Source organism: Dermacentor andersoni, chromosome 7, assembly GCF_023375885.2.
Source record: "Dermacentor andersoni chromosome 7, qqDerAnde1_hic_scaffold, whole genome shotgun sequence".
Taxonomy (NCBI): Eukaryota; Metazoa; Arthropoda; class Arachnida; order Ixodida; family Ixodidae; genus Dermacentor; species Dermacentor andersoni.
In genome coordinates, this window is record NC_092820.1 from 116,551,406 (window position 1) to 116,576,136 (window position 24,731).

At 46.6% G+C, this 24,731-nt stretch overlaps 2 long non-coding RNA genes across 2 annotated transcripts in view; one reads left to right on the forward strand and one right to left on the reverse strand.

Annotated features, from left to right (window-relative positions):
* LOC129385643 (uncharacterized) overlaps positions 1-24,731 on the reverse strand; it is a 50,829-nt gene that overhangs the window by 13,464 nt on the left and 12,634 nt on the right. The gene's annotated exons all lie outside the window — the stretch shown is intronic.
* On the forward strand, positions 6,597-24,481 carry LOC129385644 (uncharacterized). Its single transcript, XR_008613124.1, has 3 exons — positions 6,597-6,809; positions 24,194-24,330; positions 24,396-24,481. It is a non-coding gene; the product is annotated as an uncharacterized lncRNA (long non-coding RNA).

Below are 24,731 nucleotides of genomic sequence, written 5' to 3' on the forward strand. Positions count from 1 at the left end.
CCTTCTAGGGCCCCCCCCCAAAGTAATATAATCGACGAATAAATTTTTCTGCCTGCCCGATGGTCTTCCCTGACATCTTCTTGAAACTTGTCATCCACTAGTAGTTAATAAAGATTCTCTTATTATGCTTCCTCATCTTCCGGATAGCGAAGGAATAATTGAAATAGATACATTGGCACTGATATTACGGTGACCTTCACAAGGCATTCATGTAGGCATAGTACCACATTTATCATGGAAATTGGGGAGAAGACGTTTTACCCCCGAATGTTAGACCGAGAGAAAGAGTCTTCAGTATTAACGTGCAAATTGTTTACATCTCAAGGCTAGCTGCGGTATTTGAGTTGCCATTGACCTGAACTATCTGTCCGAAAGTACCTCTCACCTTTCGTGAGAATGTTATGAAGATTCAGACCAAGTAGCCGGCTATTTTATGCCGAACACCGCACCACTTAAATATTGTCATACGAATTCTAGCACTCCTCGTCATACCTGTCTTAAGAAAAGTGATCATCATAAGTTGGAATGGAGAGGGGTTTTGAAACCCCAACCACTAAAAGAAGGCAGCAGACTTTATTCAACGGAGTGTCACTCTAATGAATATGTGCGCGTGGAGGACGTTAAGCTTCATTGCATATTTTATAGGTAATAGAGTTCAAATTACAATTACTTTTTATTGCAACATACATCGTACTAGAAGAGCAATTCATGAACAAATCGCCAACATTGCGGTAATATGCCCGATGCACACGTTCCTGGAGGCTGGGCAAACGAACAAAATTGGAGCTGACTTGGAACAAAAGTACTTATTCGCAAAAGAAGTACTACAGTGCCACGTTTAAACTAGTGGCACCTAGACGCGCTAAACTGCCATCAATGAGAACTACGAAATATTGACAAAAACATCATCAACGAAAAGCACTGAACAGAAGGAAAAACATCGAATCGCTGAAAAACCAAGCAACGGTAGGCACAGAACATGGAACCTTAGCCAGGATGATGTAATGATAGTATATTACAGCGTGTTACCCGCTAAAATGCACGGTGCGATTAGAACCCTGACTATAGGGCTTCATACATTTTGAAAGATAGTTTGCTTGGGTTCACCTTAGAACATGATCGTTTCAGCAGTTGGCCTCCGGTTAAAATGCAGCTGCTCTAAGCAGCTGCTCTAAGCTCTAAGCTGCTCGAAGCACGGAGACCCCTAAATTATGCTTATAGATGTAGCAATAAGGCATTAAGCTACCATTGCGGCTATGGTAAAGTTTATACTGCAATTATTTCCCTTTCGGGGCGTCATCAGAGGCGCGAGCGGTACTTCACCATAAACAAATGAAATGGGCCAAAAGGGACTAGTATGCCACACTCTCTCAAAATAAATTTGGCATAGACATCACAAGAAAACATAAAATGCCGATTTTTTTCATAAACGTACTATCCTAGTTGTACTCTTGTCTACTTTCCTGGATCTCAGGATTAGCTTGTAAATTTCCAAACTATAGTGATGGGGAATAAACGCAGCAGCAAAACTGACAACAGGTTGAGTAACTTTTCATAGCGCGAACCTGTGCCCACAAAAGCAAGTTACACTCAAACCACAACGATAGCGGCGAACACAGTCGGCAAGCGGGATATATCTGATGTGCTTACCAAGCGCGTCAGTTTTACAGCGAAGGTTATTATGCGATACCTATGCCGTCGTTGTCGAACTTCGCTAAATAGGACCTACGTGTCCTAGCGGGAGAGGAAAAGAAGAGCTGAGCAGGGAAAAATGGGTTGGAGTGACCCATTTCCCTCGCTGAGACTGCTATCTTATACACAAATCTTGTGCGGTAGTCACAAGGTGCATTTTCGGCAATCGAGCGAGATCAGCATCGAAATTATCGACCATTGGTTCCACCCTGCCGTGAAAGAAACAAATGTTATGCTGCGGGCTTGCCGCCGACGAACAGTGCCTAGCGATTGAAACACGATACTAGGAGTGCGTGGCTGCCGGTACTTTTTGCGCCAGCAAGAAGTGCCGGTAGCCACGTGAGTTGCAATACTAATGCAACCAATCGTCAAAACAATGGCAGCGTCCGCATCTCCAATGGTGGGCCTTGCAACCAATATACGAGCTTTGGATAAGTGGCTCCGGACATTCCATCGCAGCTACCACTATCGAGAAGCACGTCAAGGCCGGTGGTTCTTTGGCTTGCGTTGCATGTAGGACTTGGCGTCGGATCAAAGCTGCGTGGTGTTGACCTGCGGCTGGAAGATCGCGTGACCAACATTTTTTTTGTGGGTGTATTCTTTGCTTCTATGGTTCGTCTGGATGGCGACGTTTTGTTTAAAATGTCGCCGAGGTAGTCTGGTCGGCGTCTTCGTCGGCAGTGGAGAATCTTCATCAGGTCGACGAACAACTGCACCTCCATCTGTTGCTGCTTTTAGTTTTGCTGATAAGGTCTCTGAGATGATCGCCGGGTTGGCCAGTGTATGGTCGGCATTGCGGAGAAAAGAAGTGACCTGGGGACGGCGAACGGGACAGTCGTCGAGAGCTCCGCTGAGTGGCAGCGAGCTAGTCGGCGATGTCACGAGCTCGTTCCCCAAGCTGTGAACGCGGCACATTGACGGCGAACCCTCCTAGGCCCATCTCACGGTATGGGAATCGGCAGCAGGCGTGGCCCGCTTCTCCGCAGTGATATCATTGCGGTGGTGGTCGGGGGCACGCAGAACATCAGTATTCCTTGGCACGCTGCGCGAAGGTACGGGCTGACTTGCTGGGGGCGGCCGCAGTGGACGAAGTGCGGCGTTACCGGGCCCTGGCGCGGGCGTGGAGGGGCAACGGAACGGTGGGCGACAGCAGCGTAGGTCGTCGCTTCAGGCTGAGGCTTTGGCGAGTCCTGCTCTACTGCGGGAACTCTCAGTGAATGCTGGATTTCATCTTCAACTATGTCAGCAATCGAATTAACTTGGGACTGTAACATCATAAACCGTACCTCCGCTGTCACCTACGCTGTAGAACCTGTGACACCATCACCCGACCATAGGCATCGCGGGCGTGACACGGTTCATGTAAACCGACTTAAGCCGTACTATGACCCCCTCGTCCTACCTACGCCGTAAGTCGCCAGGAATGGCTCCTCTTCTCTCCCGGAGGCCATTGTAGTGAAGAGGAGGACGAAAAAGACGGCTCTCGTATCGACTGTGCGCGCGATCAGCGTTCGCTTACTGCCGGTGCAACTAGACTGTGCCTAGTGTCTTGTAATAAATCCTCATATTACACTGGGATCATCTTCCGTAGTTCGTCGCGCATGACATGCATGATTGTCTAGCGGCCGCCGTTGCAGCTTAGGGCTTGAACTTCTGTACAGTCTGATTTTGAGGGGCGATTGCATTGCCTGGTGTGCAGCCGTAACGTCTTCTCAAACATTGTTGCTTCGGACAAATTCTGATATGGTCCTGGGCGGGTAGCGCATCAATTCGGCGACGAGATCTTGTTTTACACCACGCCTGAGAAGGTGTACTTTCTTTTTCTGAGACTTTTCTGGGTGGGTGCTACGGAAAAGAATAATAATCTCTTCCGTGGATACCGTAACGTTCTCGTTAGGGAGCTGCGTTCGGGCTTGTAGTAGAAGTTCGGCCCTTTTACTTCTGACAATGCTTGCGAAAGTTTTCAGGAGCTGGCTGCAGAACAGGTGTCATGCCGTTAACGAGGACCCTCTATTTAGAACCAAGTCCTGGCAGTGACTTCCAATGATAAATAGATGTGACGCAGCTTGTCTTCAGCGTTCCACTTGTTGTAGGCTGACACCCTCTCGAATATCTCGAGCCAGGTCTCCGGGTCTCCCAATGAAGCTCCGCGTAAGGCAGGTGGCTCCCTGGGTTGCTGAAATACTACCGTTGATAGCGGCGTTGTTGTAACGGTTACTGATCACTTTGTTTTAATCTTTCTGCTCTTCTTATGTAGATGCCCGTGCTCCGAGGGCAAGTTTTGTAGTATGCGGCTTGCTCGATGGTCCGGGTCGACGTTGGTGCTGTCTACCTGTTTCGGAATTTGATCACACCTTCTGGGGGCGTTCGCTGCATGAACGTAAACACCTGCAACAGATGTCACGTAGTAGTGACGGTGAACAAGGCAGCTGAATTGTAAATGACGAAACTATTTATTGAGCGAACCTGGGCTCTAAAAACGGGCTACGCTCAAAAAGCAACGTTCGCGGCGAACACAATCAGCGATCGTCGAAAATTTGATCAGCGTTTCAAGCGCGATGTCTTTCTATATAAATCATCGAAGCTTGCAGAAATCGCTTCAAGAAGGCACTACACAATTCGCGTCGCACGCACATGCAATCAGATTACACAAGGTTCCGTGACAACAGACAGCAGATAGAACCATCGATAACATTCGAGAAACTTCCGATACATGCAGCCGCGTCCTGCGCTCAACGATATCATTTGTTAGACGATGAAACGTGGTCACTCGGTAAAAATTAAGGAGTCCACGTCTTCATATGTTTTGCACGCGGTATAGCCGTATCTGTTTAGGGAAAATAAAATAAAAAACAACGTTAGAAAGAACTACAAATACGAATTTTCGCGTACTGTTATATATAATTCAAAATATGTGTACAAACCAACATAAAGGCAAACTTGTGTTTCACGTGCGAAAAGGTTTACATAACAAAATAAATTATGTTAAAAATTAAATTATGGGGTTTTACGCGCCAAAACCACTTTCTGATTATGAGGCACGCCGTAGTGGGGGACTCCGGAAATTTGGACTAACTGGGGTTCTTTAACGTGCATCTAAACCTAAGTACACGGGTGTTTTCGCATTTCGCCCCCAACAAAATGCGGCGACCGTGGCCGGGATTCGATCCCGCGACCTCGTGCTCAGCAGCCCAACACCATAGCTACTGAGCAACCACGGCGGGTAAAAAAATTATGTTGTGCAAGATTAAGTAATACACGAACTATCAAAACACGAACTGGCAAGTAAAGTTACAGTCTCGAGAGGATTCCAGTACGACTGACGGCTTTGAAAGGTAAATCTGACAGGCTGTATTTGCACTGTTTTTCTCCAGCTTGTACATTCATAACCTTATGTTTCTCCCTTTCCCTTTATCCCAGCAGTGAAATTGCTCAGTAAAAAGTGCTAACCTCAGTTTGACCTACTCGTCGTTTCATAAGTTTCTTGTTTCTCAAAAAGTGTTTATAACATTTGTAATGTGCTGCTACAGTATTAGAATATATATAGAATGCTCATTCATGCAACTCTATGACAATTCATTGTCATGTTGGTTCTCCTCCCAGTTTATATGAGCGGAAGCACAAAAGGCTTCTCCTGGCTATATATAGTTACCCCTGCCTTACTTAAATCAGCTCCGATGTACGAGTCTCAGTTTGCGAATCTCTTCGCAACACCTAATTCTTGGTCACGTAAAGCAATGTGGTTGCCAGTCGTCTCGGTACAAGACATGCTGTACCTACGCATCTCTTTGCATTGCTAAACTAACTATAGCACATATGACTGATCTGCAACAGATCACTCCTCTACATGAGAAGTCAGCACATACTAAATACCCCATGTTTACAAACGTTTGTAAGTTTATTTTCGCGAGCTGCGTTAGTATCCTCAAAGAGCATCAGAAAGTTTCGTCTTTGTAATCTTCAATAGATTAATAATATTCTAACCAGGACACAGATACCTGCATCACACATATCCATCATATACATACCTTGAAATACCAAATCACCTTCCGAGAGCGAGTAATGAAATTGAATGCAGCGCATAGAGTAAAGTATATACTATTATAGGACATCTTTCTTGCTCGTTTTTACAGTATTGCCACTACAAGTAGGTCTGTTTGTTTTTGATTCTGTGTGCAATGGCAATGCTTTAGCGCATGACATTGAAACTCAATGGCAAGGTTATACTTTTTGCAACAGGGACAAGGATTTATGAAATACGATGCAGGAAATGGTATACTTCCTTAAAGCATCAAGACTCTCCCTTTAGTGAGCATGCCGTTAGGAAATGAAACCACGCTGCCAGCTTGCGTATCGTGGCTTTCTATGTTAACTCCACCTTGCGGAAATATTTTTCATTCAGGCCTTTTTTTTTTGTAATATACAGAAATGGGCATTATGGTGAGTGTGTTGTTCTGCATGATTACAAAGGTAGGAGAGATGTAAAGTTTTAGAAATGACGTGACAAATATTGAACACTTCTCTCAGACGACAAAACGTTCTTTCACCTAAATGCACGCTCACCGTAAAAGCACAAAAGGAGCACGAATACAAAACTTCTTGTTGCAATAAAAAGTACTTTGAAAATGCATATTTTTGCCTTCCCCCAGCATTGCAAGACAATTGTAGCGGGCTATGCACTTCAGTGACATTCTTCAAGGAGACGTTTGGCACTGAGAATTAAAAAAAAATGTACAAAAAGGCCTGAATGCCAAAACAGCAAAACAGTGACGTGTGAAACAACCTATAGAATTTGATCTGCAAGTGAAGATTGAAAAAATTATCATAAAAGAAATACATGCGAGTATATATTGAAATGTGGATTGATACAACGGACTTCAATCTCAGTCAGCACAGAAGCAATGCGTTTCTATGTACTACTTTCGATACTTAATTTGTCACTATCAGTGACGACTGAGGGCGGCGATAAGGCAAGTGTGGAAGGCTACAAGACAGATTACGACGAATATGACAGTGCAGAGAGTGTAGGTACGCATAACACGAAGACGACGACGGCAACGGTAAAAAAGCCTTCTAAAAAGAAACCGAAAAAGGAAGAATATAGGGACATATTAAAGGTAAAAATTATTTTCGTTTTTTTCTGTATGTCTTGTGCCATGGCGTCAGGTAAGCTATTCCTCACATTGATAGAATATGCAGTCCAACTAAGCACCATTTTAAGGAGCGCTTCCAAATGAACAACCGCGTATTATATTGTAGAACCTGCAATACGTAATAATGATAGACATTATTTGTGTAGCCTGTTGCAATTTCACGATATTTTGGCCTATTTTTTGCAAGTTGCTTGTTTCTAAGCTGATATTCCTTTATTCTCGAGAATGAGCTTACTCATCTATGGTAGAGGCAGCACTTCCTATTAACATGCTTGATATTGCGCTAGGTCTTTCTCAACTTTAGAAATCACATAACGTTTACTACGTCAGTGTCCATAATATTAATATTTCCATTACGTTAATGGCATTATTCTCATTTTCCACATTGTTTCCTCTAAAGAAATTATTGCATTAATTGATATCTCTGCCGTTACATCTGTCAGAGGAAATTTTGTAGCTAAAGTGGGCGAAAATTTTTATGGCCCCTATGGTAGCAGAGTTGATGAAAGGGTAAAAAATAGGTGGAATTTAAGGTACACTATTTCATTATTCTTTTCATACCCCCAATACCCATTTTTCCGCATTTTTTGCTTTTGCTCGCCTCCCCTACACTTTGCAGCTGAGAACTTTATTTTACAGAAATGTACTTCTATTATAGGTAGGACCGTCCATATAGTGATACAAATACTTTATGGTTTCGCTAAGCCCACAAACCTGGAATCTCTGTTTATTTATTTATATATTTATTTATTTATCAATAGTTTTTTATTTATTTACACTTGTACTCTCAGGGCCATTGCGGCGGTGCAGAGAGGAATGGTGTCACAAATTTAAAATGACAGTCTTGAATGATGCATGCTCAGTGTTGTTGGCGATATGAGGCGGGGAGGTGATTCCATTCGCATGATGTCTTCGGCATGTAGGAGCAGAAGTACATGTAGGTCTGGCAGAACGGCACCTGAACTTTGAATTTATCGTCGACTCAGGATGAAAAGTAACAAGGTAGCGAGAACAATGTGCGTTTCTCTTCAGAACTGATTACATTTTATGAACGAGAGATAGGCGGGCCTGCTTCCTTCGGATAGAAAGGTCAGGAATGTCTATAGAATATTTTATGGAAGTGATTGTGGCGGCGTGAGAATAATTAGGAAATATGCACTGAGCTGAACGATTTTGGATGACTTCTATTGCGTTTACAAGTGTAGAGGAGTGAAGATCCCATACTGAAGAAGCGTACTCGAGTTTTAACCTGACCAAAGTTTCATGAAGTTTTTTGGAAAGCAGGAACCAAAGCAAAGTTATGTGGCAAAAAAAAACAAGAGTGCGATTCACATTGTTAATGACGTAGTTAATATTAAGAAAGGGGCTGACAGATGGAATAGCACATCGTGTTGTAAATTTTGTAAACAGGGTACAAGATACGCCCCACCTGCTGCGAATTATAAAGGACATTAATACTAAAGGCACACTACCCCACAACACAATTCTCGCAACACTAAACGTCATGGCGCTGTACACCAACATTCCAATTCCTGATTGTTTATCTTCGATAAAACAAACGCTGTCTGAACACAATGCACAACACTACTGAAGTCTACTTGTCTCTCCTTGAATTAGTTCTAACACCTAACTACTTTGAATTTTACGAGAGTTACTACCTACAGATACATGGTAGAAGCACGGGTGCGCCTTTTTCACCAACCTACGCGAACATATTATTACAATATGATCGGTAAATACCCGAGAGACGCGCCGCCGTGAGAACGACGACGAAGTGGGCCTCTGCCCTTGGCGCGAGTGAATGTCGGCCTGGCGCTCTGGCTCCATTCTAGTGTAAATAGATAGTTCCCCAGTTCTCCACCGGCCATCCTCGTCCCCGACAGTCCTTTTCCGCCACATCTCGCCGCAACCCATCCGATTGGCGTACCCCTGATGACAGACCAATCTGCTTTCACTGCTGTCGCATCGGCCACGTCGCTCGTCACTGCCGCAACCGATGGCCTCCGCCTCCTCGGACATACGCCGCCACTTACTCCCGCACCTTTGGACCTTCTGTTCCCTATGCCACCCGCCGTGAACCCACTGCCGCTGATGCTCCTCTTCCGAACCTTCTCTACAGCCGCTCGCCCTCACCTCGACGCCGTCAGTCCCGTTCACCCCAACCCCGCCGCTTCTCTTCGCCGCCTATCACCTCCCGGGCCCAGCCGGAAAACTAGGCACTGCAGCTTCTGGAGGTGAAGCTGCGTTGTCGACACTGCCCTCAAATCCTCTGCTCACGTTAAACACGAACCAAAACCTTCTTGACGTTGACGTTGATGGATATCCTGTGACGGCACTCATCGACACAGGGGCACATCTTTCTATTATGAGTGCTGCCTTCCGACGACGACTGAACAAGCTCCTCACCCCAGCGTCGGCACGCGTCGTCCGCGTTGCGGATGGTGGTACTGTGCCTATCATCGGCATGTGTACGGCACGTGTTAGCATCGCCGGCCGCCACACTCCTGTCCTCTTCACCGTGATTGCTCATTGCCCCACGACCTCATTCTCGGCCTCGATTTTCTCTCCGCGCATTCTGCTCTTATTGACTGCTCTGCCAGTACCCTTCGCCTTGAGTTACCGATTCTCGCAGAACCTTCTGACGCATCCCAGTGCCGCCTACGCCCCACTGGCTTTATTTGCCTGCCGCCAAAATCAATAGCCTATATTGAACTCTTGTCTTCCCCACCAGTCCCTGATGGCGAGTACCTCGTCACTCCTCTGCGCGACATTCCACTACAGTATGACGTTACCGTGCCTCACAGTATACTTACTGTTACTGCGAACCGCACTTTCATGCCTATCTTTAACTTTGGATTGGCGAAGCAAATTCTACCACAAGGTATTTGCCTTGCCAACGTTGATTGTCTCGGCGACCATCACGTGGCAAATTTATCAACCGATCCTTCTTGCGAGCTTAGCAGGCTTCTCGTGCCAGCCTCGGCCGCCGATCCCAAGGTACAGAAAATGGTTGCGACGGACCTGTCTTCTGCGCAGGCTGAAGACCTTTATCGAGTATTATCGGCCTACAGAGATATTTTCGACTTCGACGATCGCCCTTTAGGCCAGACGCTCGCGGTCAAGCATCGGATTCTTACTGGCGATGCTACTCCTATTCACCGACGACCGTACCGAGTTTCTGCGTCAGAACGCCATGTTATTCAAAGCGAAGTGAACAAAATGCTAGACAAAAACATCATTGAACCTTCTTCGAGTCCCTGGGCGTCACCTGTAGTGTTGGTTAAGAAGAAGGACGGCACGTGGCGCTTCTGTGTAGACTACCGTCATCTGAACAACATTACTAAGAAAGACGTCTACCCGCTCCCACGTATAGACGACGCCCTTGACTGCCTCCACGGTTCCAGCTATTTCTCTTCTATTGATCTTCGTTCTGGATACTGGCAGATTGCTGTTGACGATATGGACAGAGAAAAAACCGCGTTCATCACACCTGATGGCCTATACCAATTTAAAGTAATGCCGTTTGGATTATGCAACGCCCCTGCCACCTTTGAGCGTATGATGGACTCCTTGCTCCGAGGTTTCAAATGGTCCACATGTCTCTGCTACCTCGACGACGTCATCGTCTTCTCACCCACGTTCGACACTCACCTTGAGCGTCTCACAGCTATACTTGGTGTATTTCGAAAGGCGAAGCTGCAACTTAAGTCGTCCAAATGTCGTTTCGGCCACCGCCAAATTACTGTTCTGCGCCACCTCGTTGACGCTTCCGGAGTACAGCCTGATCCTGACAAAACTCGCGCTGTCCGAGACTATCCGGTTCCGAAGACAGCCGCCGACGTTCGAAGTTTTGTAGGGCTATGCTCGTACTTTCGTCGTTTTATTCAAGATTTTGCGGCAATTGCTAGACCCCTCACTAATCTTTTGATGAAAGGGGTACAGTTCTCGTGGGGTACTGCAGAAGCCGCCACCTTCTCTCGTCTCGTTACTCTTCTCTCCTCACCACCCATCCTCGCCCACTTCGACCCTGATGCCCCTACAGAATTGCGTACTGATGCCAGCGGTCATGGCGTAGGTGCCGTCTTAGCCCAGCGTCAGCGTGGCCAGGATCGCGTTATTGCTTATGCGAGCCGCCTCCTCACACCACCGGAGCGCAACTATTCCATTACGGAACGAGAATGCCTTGCTGTAGTCTGGGCGGTAGCGAAGTTCCCTCCTTACCTTTACGGTCGCCCTTTTTCCGTAGTCACTGACCATCATGCTCTCTGCTGGCTCTCATCGCTAAGAGATCCTACAGGCCGGCTTGGTCGATGGGCTTTGAGGCTACAAGAATTTTCATATTCCGTGGTGTACAAGTCTGGCCGCCTGCACCAAGACGCTGACAGCTTGTCCCGTTACCCTGTCGACGACCCTGACTCCTCCAATATTACCAGTGCTGCTTGCATATTCTCTGTGTCGCAGCTGCTTCATTTCGCCGACGAGCAACGTCGTGACGCCTACATCAGAGCACTCATCGACTGTTTTGAACACACTCCGGCCGACGCCACACTACGCCTCTTCGTCCTCCGCGATGGTACTCTGTACCGTCGTAGCGTTCATCCGGACGGCTCTGAGTTACTACTTGTCGTGCCTAAACACCTCCGCTCAACCGTTTTAGAAGAGCTTCACGACGCACCAACGGCAGGACACCTCGGCGTATCTCGAACCTATGACCGTGTACGTTGGCGTTTTTTCTGGCCGGGCCTTGCCCGTTCCGTGCGACGTTACGTCGCCGCCTGTGAACTTTGCCAACGACGCAAGAAGCCTTCCCAGCTCCCCGCTGGTTACCTGCAGCCGCTCGACATCCCTGCCGAGCCCTTCCATCGTGTCGGCTTAGACCTTCTCGGCCCATTTCCGGAATCTACATCAGGAAACAAGTGGGTTGCAGTCGCGGTGGACTACGCGACCCGCTATGCCGTAACCCACGCTCTTCCGACCAGTTGCGCAACTGATGTTGCTGACTTCCTCCTGCATGATATCATTTTGATTCATGGTGCTCCGCGTCAATTGCTAACAGACCGTGGCCGTACGTTCTTAGCCAAAGTCATTGACGACATCATGCGTGCCTGCGCAATACAGTATAAGTTTACCAGCTCCTACCACCCTCAAACGAACGGCCTCACTGAGCGTTTGAACCGCACCCTTGCAGACATGCTATCCAAATACGTTTCAGACGACCACCGTGACTGGGACCAGGCTCTACCTTACATCACCCTTGCGTATAACTCTTCCCGTCTCGACACTGCTGGCTTTTCTCCTTTTTACCTATTGTATGGCCGTGAACCGACGCTACCACTGGACACTGTGCTTCCGTCCACCACAGCATCAACTAGCGCTTATGCGGTGATGCCATCGCCCATGCTGACCATGCTCGCCAACTTGCGCGCGCTCGTCTACAAGTCTCTCAAGACAAACAAAAGCAGCGCTACGACCTCCGTCACCGTGATGTCTCTTTTGTCCCCGGCACCCTCGTGTTGCTTTGGTCACCGTCGCGTAAAGTTGGCCTTTGCGAAAAACTGCTTTCCTGCTACACGGGCCCATATCGCGTGCTTCGCCAAGTGACAGATGTCACCTACGAAATCGTTCTCGCCACGCCCACTACGTCCTCTGCTGTGACAACCAGTGACATTGTCCACGTCACCCGACTAAAGCCCTATAACTCTCCACGTGCATTCGATATTTAACTGCACCGTGACGGTGCTTTTGCCACCGGGGGGTAGTATTACAATATGATCGGTAAATACCCGAGAGACGCGCCGCCGTGAGAACGACGACGAAGTGGGTCTGTGCCCTTGGCGGGAGCGAATGTCGGCCTGGCGCTCTGGCTCCATTCTAGTGTAAATAGTCTGTAAATAGCCTCTTTTGTCTGTGTCTTTCTACACGTAACAATATTTATGGAGATTCTAGAAACAGATTTCCTATCGCGCTGCACTGCCAAGCCCCACACATACCTACGATACACAGACGACATGCTCATAACATGGGGACATGGTCAAGACAGTCTAGATAAATATGTACAATTTCTAAAGAAACTCTTTTCACCCAACAATAACATTAACATCAGAATCCTCAACTGAGCGCATAAAATTTCTGGGCACAACAATACACATTGACAATGGGTGGCTAAAGAAAATGCTGTATAGGAAACCTTTCGACAAACAACAGGACATAGAATATACGAGCCACCATTCCAGACATTGCAAACAAGGCATCTTTAAAGGCTAAGCCCCACGACTACGTCGCATTTGCGTTGAAAACTAAGAATACATAGACTCGATCACCTTAAAGAAACGCTATCAAACAGGAACCACCCAAACAGTGACCTTCAAACAGCCTACACTGCTGCAACCAAACTCGATTGAGCCGAGGTCCTCAAGCCCCGCCCGAGGATCACAAGGACAACAGAGCCTCTCCTTACTACTAAGTTCTCAAACGCACACCCAAACGCGAATAGTATCCTCAGTAAATACTACCCAATTCTCACCAGCAACCAGAAACGTAATAGGATTTGTCCCGACCCGCCCAGATTTGCCTACAGGCGCAACACTAAATTTTAACATTTTCTTCTACATGCCACACTAAGCACAAAGAGGAAGTTGGGAACCAGTCCCTGTGGCCGCGCCAGGTGCTCTACACGCAAACATATTCAATCTACTACTACAGTAAGAAGTACAGCCTCGAATTACGCACACAAGGTAACTTCGACTTTCACCTGCACATCAAGCAACGTAGTCTACTGTCTAGAATGCGCCGCTTGTAGCAAACAATACATAGGTGAGACTGGACAACAAATTCATACAAGACTCAACGGTCACCACGCGGACACAAAACACAATTTACCTAAAGCAGTAGCCAGCCACTTTAAGGAACATGGTTATATATTTGACAAAGCAAGGCTCTATATACTACAAACAAATTTCCCTTCCCCTCGCAAAAGGAAATCTACCGAATCATACATCATACACAAGTTTATTGCCTATACCCGACGGGAATTAATTTGGCACGTGGCAACTTAGAATCTTTAAAAGCGGTAACTTAAATCTGAAATTCCCAAATCATCAACCAAGACACAAAACACATTATGCCACAAGCTAACATTAATTCTTAACCTCATCTACTCTTCCATTTCGAAAATTTTTTCATGCCTACTACTAAATTTATTATACTCGTTCAGGTTTTTACGTTTATATCAACTGTATGACCCCCTTCTCCCATGTACACTTGCCCCCGCCCGCTTCTGCGAACGTCGCCCTCCTATTAGTTATTCCAGTTTCGGTGCCCCCTTCCTTTTACTTTTTTCATATATATTTTTAAAACACCCTTAGTATTCCTAAGTCAATATGCCTTTTTCGGCGCCTCAACCCCGGGCATCGCTATTTCTGGATGCCGCCGTAACGACGCCTACGTTGAGCGACGGGGACAATGCCCCTTGAAAGACCATGCCGCTGCCTTTCAGTCACCCCATACATTGCACTGCAGACTCCTCGTCACCGTCTTAAATACTTCAAAATTACTTGACGTATTGCTGCTATGCTAGTCAAGTCACTCTTTCAATTCATGTTTTTTTTTTGTCTTTTGTGTTACTCGCGCACTGACCGCCTGACCGGCTCTTTTAATGCCCCAAAAACATGCCGCCAACGACACCCATGAATGCTCCCTAACCTTTCGCCTCCCCAACGCCCTCACATGCCCCCGTGTTTCTTTATTTTTTTCTTTCTTGTTCTTTCTCTCTTTCTTTCTTTTATGTCTTGGTGTCGCCCCATTTTTTTCTCTGCTTTTCGTTCTTTTCTGTTCACCCCGCCTTCCCTCTCTCCCTCTCTAGTCCCCTCGTCTTGGGAACGAAGTTCACAGACGTCGGACGACAGCGCTCATTACCTCTGAAGTCTTTCCCTTTATAACCAGCAGTCAGCGACAACACCCACACGTGGCGTCAATGCACTAACCCTTTAAAAGTAGCATGACGAGGATGGCGAGGCTGCCTTTGACGAAGATAGATCCTTCTATCGAAACGTTGGCCAGCCTGTCTGAGCCACCCTATCCCTGTTTACAAACTTTTTTCCGTAGGTAATATTAGTATTCCATAATAAATATTTGTCTATGAGGACACTTGTGTATATACAAGTATCGACAGATGACAACTGAGATTAGTAATGGAATAAACAGGCCATAGTAGTCAGCAGTTATTCGGGAAATCCTCATTATTGTGCATTTCTTAACCTTCAATTTCAAGCACCAGGATGAACACTAAGAACTAAGCCTGTCAAGATCAGATGGATGTTGAGAAGAAATATGAGGGTTAGTTATTACGCGATAGAGGACAAAATCATCGGCAAATAACTTGAATGTTGATATAATGCAGGTGGGAAAGTCTTTAATGTAAATTACAAACAACAGGGTTCCGAGGATGGTGCCTTGCGGTACACCGGATGTGACAGAACCATGGCGCAATTATGGCCGTTAGCAGAGACATGATGGGTTCTGTTGGAGAAGAAGCATTTAGCCCACTGTGGTAAATTCAAGTCAATATTTATTATAATTAGGTTTAGTGCAAACAAACGGTGAGAAACGGTGACGGAGGCTTTTTGGAAATCATGGAAAACATAGTCGGTAATAAAACCAATGACAGGTGCCCAAAGTAAGCCGCTAGTAAACAGAAGTAGCTGAGTTTCTCATGAGTGTTATTTCTTAAAACCATGCTTACTTTTGTGAAAGAAGTTATTTACGATTAGATTTTATAGAAACGTGTTTGAAAAGCCTGCATGGAATACTAGTGAAAATTATGGGTCCGTAATTAGAAGGATTAAATGAGACACCTGGCATATGCACAGCATCAGCGTGCTCGCCTACCAATGCTGGGCATTGAAGCATGTTGCAATGACTGTAAAAAAACAGCTACGAAAAAAATCACCGAGAAATAAATGCCTCTGCTTCAGGAATTGAGGAGCGATTCCATCCATGCCAGATGCTGAAGTTCTTATTTTAGGTATTAGATTGTTCAATAAAGACTTATGCCACGCATATGTTGCTTGCGCATTGTGCGAAAGCAAACAAGCGTCGCATATATAGAAAAACAATATGTGATGACGATGTGATGAGGAAAATTTTAAAAGCCGAAGCTTCGCAGAAGAAGATGAAGGAACTCAACGATATTACATCTATGCTTGTGGTGGGAACATTGCTTGACAAGTATGGTCTGCTGTTGTAGTTGGAGAAATAAGGCAAGGGTACGCATAACTAGTGCATTCTGTACGGTCATGTCAATGCTTTCCTTTTCTTGTTATCTAAAATAGAGAAAACATTATGAAGCTGTAAACGCTCTCAACATTGGTTTTATGTCATTATCTCCTGCAATATTGTCATGCACAGGAAGCGAACGTGTAGCTGCATCCTCAAATATTTCGAATGTAAAGGTGCAGGAAAACATATGTATGTATTTGACAGGAAAGGGAAAGTGAGGAGCAGGCTAGCAACTGCCCCCGGAAGGGGCACAACCACTGCCTGCTTTTAAGAAAGGAGGTGGCAGAAACACAGACATAGAAGACAAGAAAGAGGGGAGGACAGAAAGAGCAGCAAGGCAAATGTAAAAGAATCAAGTATATAGAACACCCAGTACAGGCGACACACAGTAGGGTGGGATCACTGAAAGTCACACTACTACACAATGCTAAATAAAAAAAAACATGTCTGAGCTACAAACGTGAACCTAGGTTAGTTCAATGTAGAAAATCAAGTAGAGCGCGATGAGCCTGATCGCGTCGATACGCACAACCACTGGGGTACAAACGTTCGTCGAGTGTCGTATACCAAAGGCCAAGGAGACGATAATCCATCACTAGCGACATGCGCGGCGCACTGAACGCGAGACACTCAAATATCAAGTGCTGAAGTATCTCCCCAGAAATGGGCATGGGCAGGACATGTAATGAGGAGGGAAGATAACCGATGGTCATTAAGGGTTACGGACTGGATCCCAAGGGAAGGGAAGCGTAGCAGGGGGCGGCAGAAAGTTAGGTGGGCGGATGAGATTAAGAAGTTTGCAGGTACGGCATGGCCGCAATTAGTACATGACCGGGGTTGTTGGAGAAGTATGGGAGAGGCCTTTGCCCTGCAGTGGGCGTAACCAGGCTGATGATGATGATGATGATGATGATGATGATGATGATGAAGTATCTCCCAGCAACCGCAATACGCACACGATTGACTGGCCACACGTCCTTGTCGTTCGCACACGTTCACACAGCCAATCCTCAACTTGAGTAGTCGCGCTAGCTCACTAGAGCGACGAGGCAAGCCTTGACCATCACCGAGGGTCTGTAACGTTCAATCTGCGACGCGCTGGTCGGGATGCTGCTTTAGTTACCGTTGTTACCGAAAGTTGAAGCCAGTCGATCAGCCTCTTCATTTCCGACAATTCCTACATGTGAAGGTATCCACTGAGCAGCGAGTGATACCCCACGTGATGAAATTTTGTTTGTCTGTTCAGTAATGCTGCGCAGAACTCGGCAGTCAAGGCGCAGGTAGAGATATGTAGTTTAAGATATAACCAGCTCCAGCAAATAGCGTTTCACATTTTCTCAATTGTTTTACCATGCACGTTGATTTGTGTTGTCTGTCGGCTAGCCACCGGAAGCCCCTGGAAGCAATCTACCTACACTAAGTTGGACAGCGATGTTTTGCACCAACTCCCCATCCACATGCACACACAAACAAGCGAAGGCGACACCCAGAGCACAGACGAGTGTTAGCCTAAGGCCGGAGGGATAGGCGATCCAACAGTGCGGGGTTACTTTGGCAGGCAGGCAGTACCGACAAAGCGAGGTGCGCAACGCTTCAGTACTCCGCTAAATGAACTTGGCTGTGAAGCCAGACCGCCACGAATCCTTACACTACTGGTATGAAAGTTGCGCGAACAGACACTATAGTGTTCGTTAACGTACAAATATAATGGTGGACAATCTTCAGTCGCAATGACGCCAAAAATACATGGGTCAATGACATTTGCACATGTGTCAATGCGTCAAGTAGCAAAGAAGAATTTAACAATGCTATTCGGAGCAGATTCCAACTACGTTACCTCCTACAGGAAATGGTTTCGCATTTCGCTGTACAGAGAGGAGAGAATGGAAAATTCTACCAAGTTTCACGCTGCGAGAGGCCTTATGTATCTTACTTTACTATACGAAAATACTTTTCTTTTTTCTATTATCCAGCATAAGCAAGTGCTATTAGCATTATACTTCGGAGTGTAGGCTCATGTGCGCACTTTCCCTTCGTAGTTTTGTCTTCAATGGAACGGGATAGCTGTCCTCAAGTACAGCGTTCCGGCTAAGCAAGTATGTTATATGCTGTTCTGGGGGTAACGAAGAAGAAACGGCAAGCTAACTTTCTCTGATGTTTCACTGGCCCTAACTAACGCAGATTATTTTCCGTCACTCTCACTTCATTCGCCATCGAGGGCCAACGCTTGCAGTGCCAGAGGCGGCGCTCTTCATCACGCTCGCGAGATGCGCCGTAGCTGCCTGGGCGCTCATTCTTTCGCCAAGCAGCATTCGCCTTGAGTGCGTCTACGCACGAATATGTAGACCTATGTATAGAACTCCATCAGGGCACTACATCACTAAAATGCAGTGACACTGTCGCCGGGAGGGACTGTCGCGAGGTCACTTCAGTTGCCGGTGGGCCAGCCTCAGTCGCTGCTGGGTTTTCGCAGATGAGCGGGCGGTTCAAAGGTGTACAGCGAAAGAAGCGCGGTGTGCCGACGAGCTGCATCGAGGTTGGTTGTGCTGAAACACGTGAGAAGTTCAAGTTTTCACAGATTTCCTGTTGATAAATACCGTCTCAAGCAATGGGCCGCGGGGAGGTCAGGCGAAAATTATATTTCGATACCGGCTCATCAATCATACTCCAAACATATTAATTTGCGTGGCATGTATTAGCTGTGAGTATGTAGGATCATTTATAGCTGGTCAGTACTATTTTTCTCCCCACTGTGCGAAGGCTAGATTAAGATTAGCCTTGAATGTATGGGGAGCGAACAGACGCACTTAAAGTATACCCAATTAGTCGACGAATAGCGTAACGGAGGTTCACATAAACAGTCTGCACGATCACAGCCGCATTGATTGCTGTGTGGATGTCAACAAACGCACCTACAACAGTTCACAGATTTTCGCACGCAACATAAACTATACATAGTTCCTCATCGAAGCAATCCTTAATGTAAGGGAGAATTCAGCCAGGCTTTACAAGCAGGAGCCTTCGACAGGCGGCATGATTATGTGTCTTGCCGTCCCAACAGTGACGCGAACGATTTTTAGAAAGTTATAACAAAATGCGGCCTCCTATCGGACGTCGGACGAATGACAAATTTTTCGGACATCACCGGAGTGATAGGAAGACCGCGGCTATCAGCGCACAAAGCGCAGACCTACAAAGTTGGCGTCACTGCAGGGCCAGTTCCTCGCCGGCGCAGTCACCCAGCCGAGCCCGTCACTTTTATCCCTGCTCACGACGGCATATAAGTGGACTACAGTTTTTTTTTTTTTAACATGAAATAGTAATGAAACGAATAATATAGCTCGAGTGTGTGCGTCTCTTCTGTAAATGAGTGCCCAATAAAACACCAATAAAAATTTGTTTCAAGTATTTTTCGCGATCAAACGATGATATTGACACGTGCATGTGTTTATCTTTCTCCGGTGAACGCTTTAGACCAGCTGACAAATGCTAAACCTTATCAGGCGGCGCAGGACAAGCCTGCATGAATTGGAAGTCTCTCAAAAATTATCGCTATTCGTATCTTTTGTCACCGCACCTTGTGCAATGTGACTGTAGGTGTGACGCAAATTGTGTAGTACCTTCTGGAAGGCAGCGGGCACCGTCGAATACAATGGAACTTTCTATGAGTCATTATTACGCAAAAAAAGAAATGAGACGGGAGACTATTTACAAAGTATATTTACAAAAGGTAACTGCAACGCTGCCCAATTCAGCCAACAGCTCGAGAGCCAGACAGCGTTCGTCGTCTTCGGTGTGGCGCCCGCATGCATTGGCCACAAGAAACACGCAATATGCATGTATCATTACCCCCGGCAGTCGAAGCACCATCCCTGGGCGTCTAAGTATCGGTGATAACAGAAGAAAAGTATGGCTTGAGGCGTGCGACATGCACAACGTCAGTGGAATTTGGGGCAGATGAGGCACTGGTACAGACTGGGGCGATATTATAGGTACGTAACTGGAGTCACGGCCCGCTGCACTCGATATGGGTATGTGTACCAAGGCAGGAGTTTTTCTGACAGGCCAACGTGACGAGTCGGGGACTACACGAGTACCAGAGATCCAGGTGAAAAGTGGACGTCTCTGTGTTGGTGATCGGACAAGCGCCGTTGCTTGTCTTGAGGGGTCAGGAGGCAAGCGCTGGCAATTTCGCGCGCTTGGGCTGCCGTGGTGATGGCGTCAAGTGCATACTCGCTGGTCTGTGCAGTGGCGGATGGAAGGGATGCGTCCAGTGGCAATTTAGGTGCTCGGCCGAACAGCAGAAAGAACGAGGAGTAACCGGCAGTGTCGTGACGCGAAGAGTTATATGCAAAAGCTACATAAGGTAGGGCAAGGTCCCAATCATTATGGTCGGACGATACGTACTTCACAAGTATGTCTGTTAGGGTGCGATTCAGACGCTCAGTGAGACCATTAATCTGTAGATGGTAAGACGTAGTCAGCTTGTTCTTGTGAAACAGGACTGCAGGATGTCCATAATGAATTGTGAAAGAAATGTCCGACCACGGTCAGTAGTTGGTGTGAAACGGAATGCTGCAGAATCACGTCGCGTAAAAAGAAAATAGACGACATCTGTGGCGCAGCTTCTTGGAAGCACTCAGGTGACGGCGTAGCGCGTGGCGTAATCTGACGCCACCGCGACCCACTTGTCGCCAGACATGGATAGCGGAAAAGGGCCAAGTAAGTCCAAGCCAACGTGAAAGAACGTCACCGAAGAAATGTCGAGCTGTTGATGGCACCCGGCAGGGAGCGTCGATTGTGTTTTTCGGCGCTGGCATTTTTCGCACGCCGCAACGTATTTCCGGACGGAGCGTGCAAGGCCTGCCCAAAAGAGGCGTTGGTGGATCCAGTCGTACGTCCGGGAGAAGCCAAGGTGACCTAACGTTGGTAAATCGTGATGTTCTTGGAGAACAGCTGGCCGGAGGTGCTTAGGAATGACGAGGAGTAGGGCAGGACCGTCAGGGCGTACATAGTGCTGGTATAATACACCATCTCGGAGAACAAACAGGTGAAGGGGCGAATGAGGAGGCGAAGATTCCAACCCATCAATGACGGCGCGCCAAGTGGCATCACGGCTGAGAAACGGAGAAAACGCAAGCGTTGGTACCGAGGTCTTGATCGGCGGGTGGTTTGTCGACAGGATCGAGTGATAAACAGTCTGCGTCTTGATGTAATCGGCTCGACTTACACACAACTGCACAGGAATATTCTTGCAGCCGCAGAGCCCAGGACCAAGCCGGCCGGTAGGCTCCTTAGGTGAGGAAAGCCAGCAGAGCGCGTGGTGATCCGTGATTAGAGAGAAGTGCATGTCATGCAAGTACGGGCAAAATTTGGAAACCGCCCAGACGAGAGCCAGGAATTCACGATCTGTAATCGAACAGTTGCGACACGCCGCTGTAAGGAGGCGGCTAGCGTAGGCGATAACACGATCCTGACAATGTCGGTACTGGGCTAAGACGGCTCCCATACTGTGACCACGGGCATCGGTACGCACCTCTGTAGGAGAGGACGAGTCAAAGTGGGCCAGCATAGGTGGCGTGGTGAGAATGTTGGCGAGGTTGGTAAGCGCGGCAGTTTGAGTGGGGCCCCAGATAAACGGCACGTCCTTCCTCAGAAGATCAGTAAGAGTCCGGGCAATCGCTGCGAAGTTTTTTACGAAGCGTCAGAAGTAGGAGCAGAGTCCTACAAAACTTCGGACGTTCTTGACAGACTGAGCTACAGGAGAAGACGTGACAGCACGAATTTTCTCCGGGTCTGGTTGAATACCGCAAGCGTTGATGAAGTGGCCCAGCACTGCAATCTGCCGACAACCTAAGTGATATTTCGAGGAATTTAGTTGGAGCCCAGCCTCGCGGAGGACGAACAGCTGATAAGGGCTCAAGGTGTGTCTCAAAGGTAGGGAAAAGTACGAGAACGTCATCTAGGCAGCAGAGGCACGTTGACCATTAGAACCCTTCAAGCAAAGAGTTCATCCTATGTTCGAACGTTGCTGGAGCATTGCACAGACCGAATGGCATAACTTTGAATTGATATAGACCATCAGGAGTGACGAACGCGGCCTACTCTTGGGCTTTTTCATCCACAGAAATCTGCCAATAACCAAGCCGCAGGTCTATTGATGAAAAGCAGTTGCCACCATGGAGACAATGGATGGCGTCGTCAATGCGAGGCAAGGGGTAGACGTCTTTCTTAGTAAGGCAGTTTAGATGACAATAATCTACGCAGAAACGCCATGTGCCATCTTTCTCTTTAAAAGCCACAATGGGCGACGCCCAAGGGCTCGACGAAGGTTCAACAATGCCTTTGGCAAGCATCTTGTTCACTTCATCTTGAATAACCTTACGCTCTAAAGCAGAAACTGGACATGGCCGGCGATGAATAGGACTGGCATCCCAGTATTTATGTGATGCTTAACAATTGAAGTCTGGCCCAATAGGCGATTGCTGAGGTCGAATATATCGTGGTAGGAAACCAAAAGGCGACACAAAGCTGCTGCTTGTTCAGGCAGTAAGTCCGCAGCAATCATAGGACGAAATGTTACGTCAGGACAAATAGCCTCCTGTGGGCATGGTGAAGAATTTCAGCAGACGTCTACGGGAAACGTCGTGACGTGGTCAACCTATAAGCCTTTGGGTAGAACTTCCTTTGTCAGGCCAAAATAAACGACAGGGAGGCATGTCCGGTTATCGGTGACGGTGACGACGAAGTGGGGCACAGTGATATTGCACATCAAAAGGACATCAGGAACAGGTGTGGCGACGTAATCACCATCGGGCACCGGAAAAGATGACAGCAAATCGACGAAAGTCAAGGCTTTAGGCGGCAGGCGGACGAAGGCGGTCGTACTAAAGTTGTTCGGCAGTTCGGCACGAATATGCATGAGTAGAGGAAGTTCGAGCAAAGGGCAAAGGGCAGAACAGTCGATTAATGCTGAATGCGCCGTAAGAAAATCGAAACCGCCTTTATTCTATTTCGCGTACGCTAAAGTGAAATTTTTTTTTTCGGTAGTGGGGAAATGGAAAGCCCCAGACTAACGTGCATTGGGTGCATGTTCATGAAGCCTAGGTATTGCAAAATATTCGGTAGTCCACCGCTAACACGCGCATCGTAGTCAAATCATGGTTTCGGCACCTAACATTCATACTGAAGAAAGAAGCCTTCCGAGCGCACAAGCGACGGCGGCAAATTTAGGTGGAACTTAGGCGACGGTGCTCTACTGCCTGTAGTACATCCACAGCGCTTACTGTTATCTGCAAACAAGATGTAGGTCTATAATGGCAACACCGTCCACGGAGATGAAGCACAACGCTAAATCTGCCTATTGCAGCAAAATCTCCTCCTTCGGGCCAGACGATCAACTGCAAGATATACACGCATGTACAAGTAACTTGCTTCAATTTTGCAATTGCCATATGGAGCCTGGGGCACGTCGCCAAAACCAAGAACTACCAGCAGGATCAGGCAGACTACGTCCGGAAGTACCTGGAAAAGCTGAAAGTTGATCAGCAGATCCCTGTACTGAGGGCTCCCTACCATTACAACGTCTTTAGGAAAAAAAAGTTTAATTAAATAAATAATTATTTATGCCATAACTGTTTATATAATGATCCTGAAGCAACTATGCCATTTTTCGTACTAACCAAATTTTGAACATAACTTGAACTCCATGCCGAAACACCCGCAAGGCCTTGAAATACAATATTACAACTGGTCAACAAAATATTGTCGTGGCTGTGCAAAGCTCTTTGGCTTCCTGTTTCAATCCCCGCAGTAGATCCTTAAGCAGTTCCTCAATTGATTGGTCATTTTTATTAGCTCGACTTTCGTACTAATCTTGCACACTCCTAATTGGTTGTGGAATGAAGTTGCAGCAAATTAATTTAGGATAGCTCTTTTATAGGATAGGATAGGCTCTTTGGAAAGGAAATTTGGATAGGAACTTAAGATAGAATCTTGCAGATACCTTTCCTTAAAGAGTTCATGATATGAAGTGCATGTTTTTTATTTGCTCATTATGAACTTACTTTCAGTTCCTTAACACAACTGAAAAAATTTGGGTATATCAAAGCACTGAAAGAACTAACAATACATGCAAGGTGGACAAGATTGAATACGTATACGAGCTCGGTGCCTGCATCACCAGATATCACATATCTAATGGACATACGTAAGTTTTTCACGAAGAAGATAAACTTTATCATTATATATAACAAGAATTTCTTTTGCGACTAGGAATAAAACATCGACTGCAGTCCAGTTCTCGTATCATTGGGCTGGTGAAGACACCAGCCTCCCTTACCATGAAATGAGAGTTCCAAATGAAGGCAAGTAAATATGTGTTGATCTTTGGTGTCCTTGGATAATTAGTGCACTCTTTGGCCCATATTTTTACTTCATCATAGCTAAATCCTGCTTGAAAAGGAATATAGTTGTTATCTAGAGCTTTAACTGGAAACATAATAATTCGAAGTGACACACTTCTCTTTTAGACTAATAGAAGAGCGTTTCATGGATGGTTTACGTCACTGAATATTCAAATCATAAATATTTTCATGCCCTAAATTATAT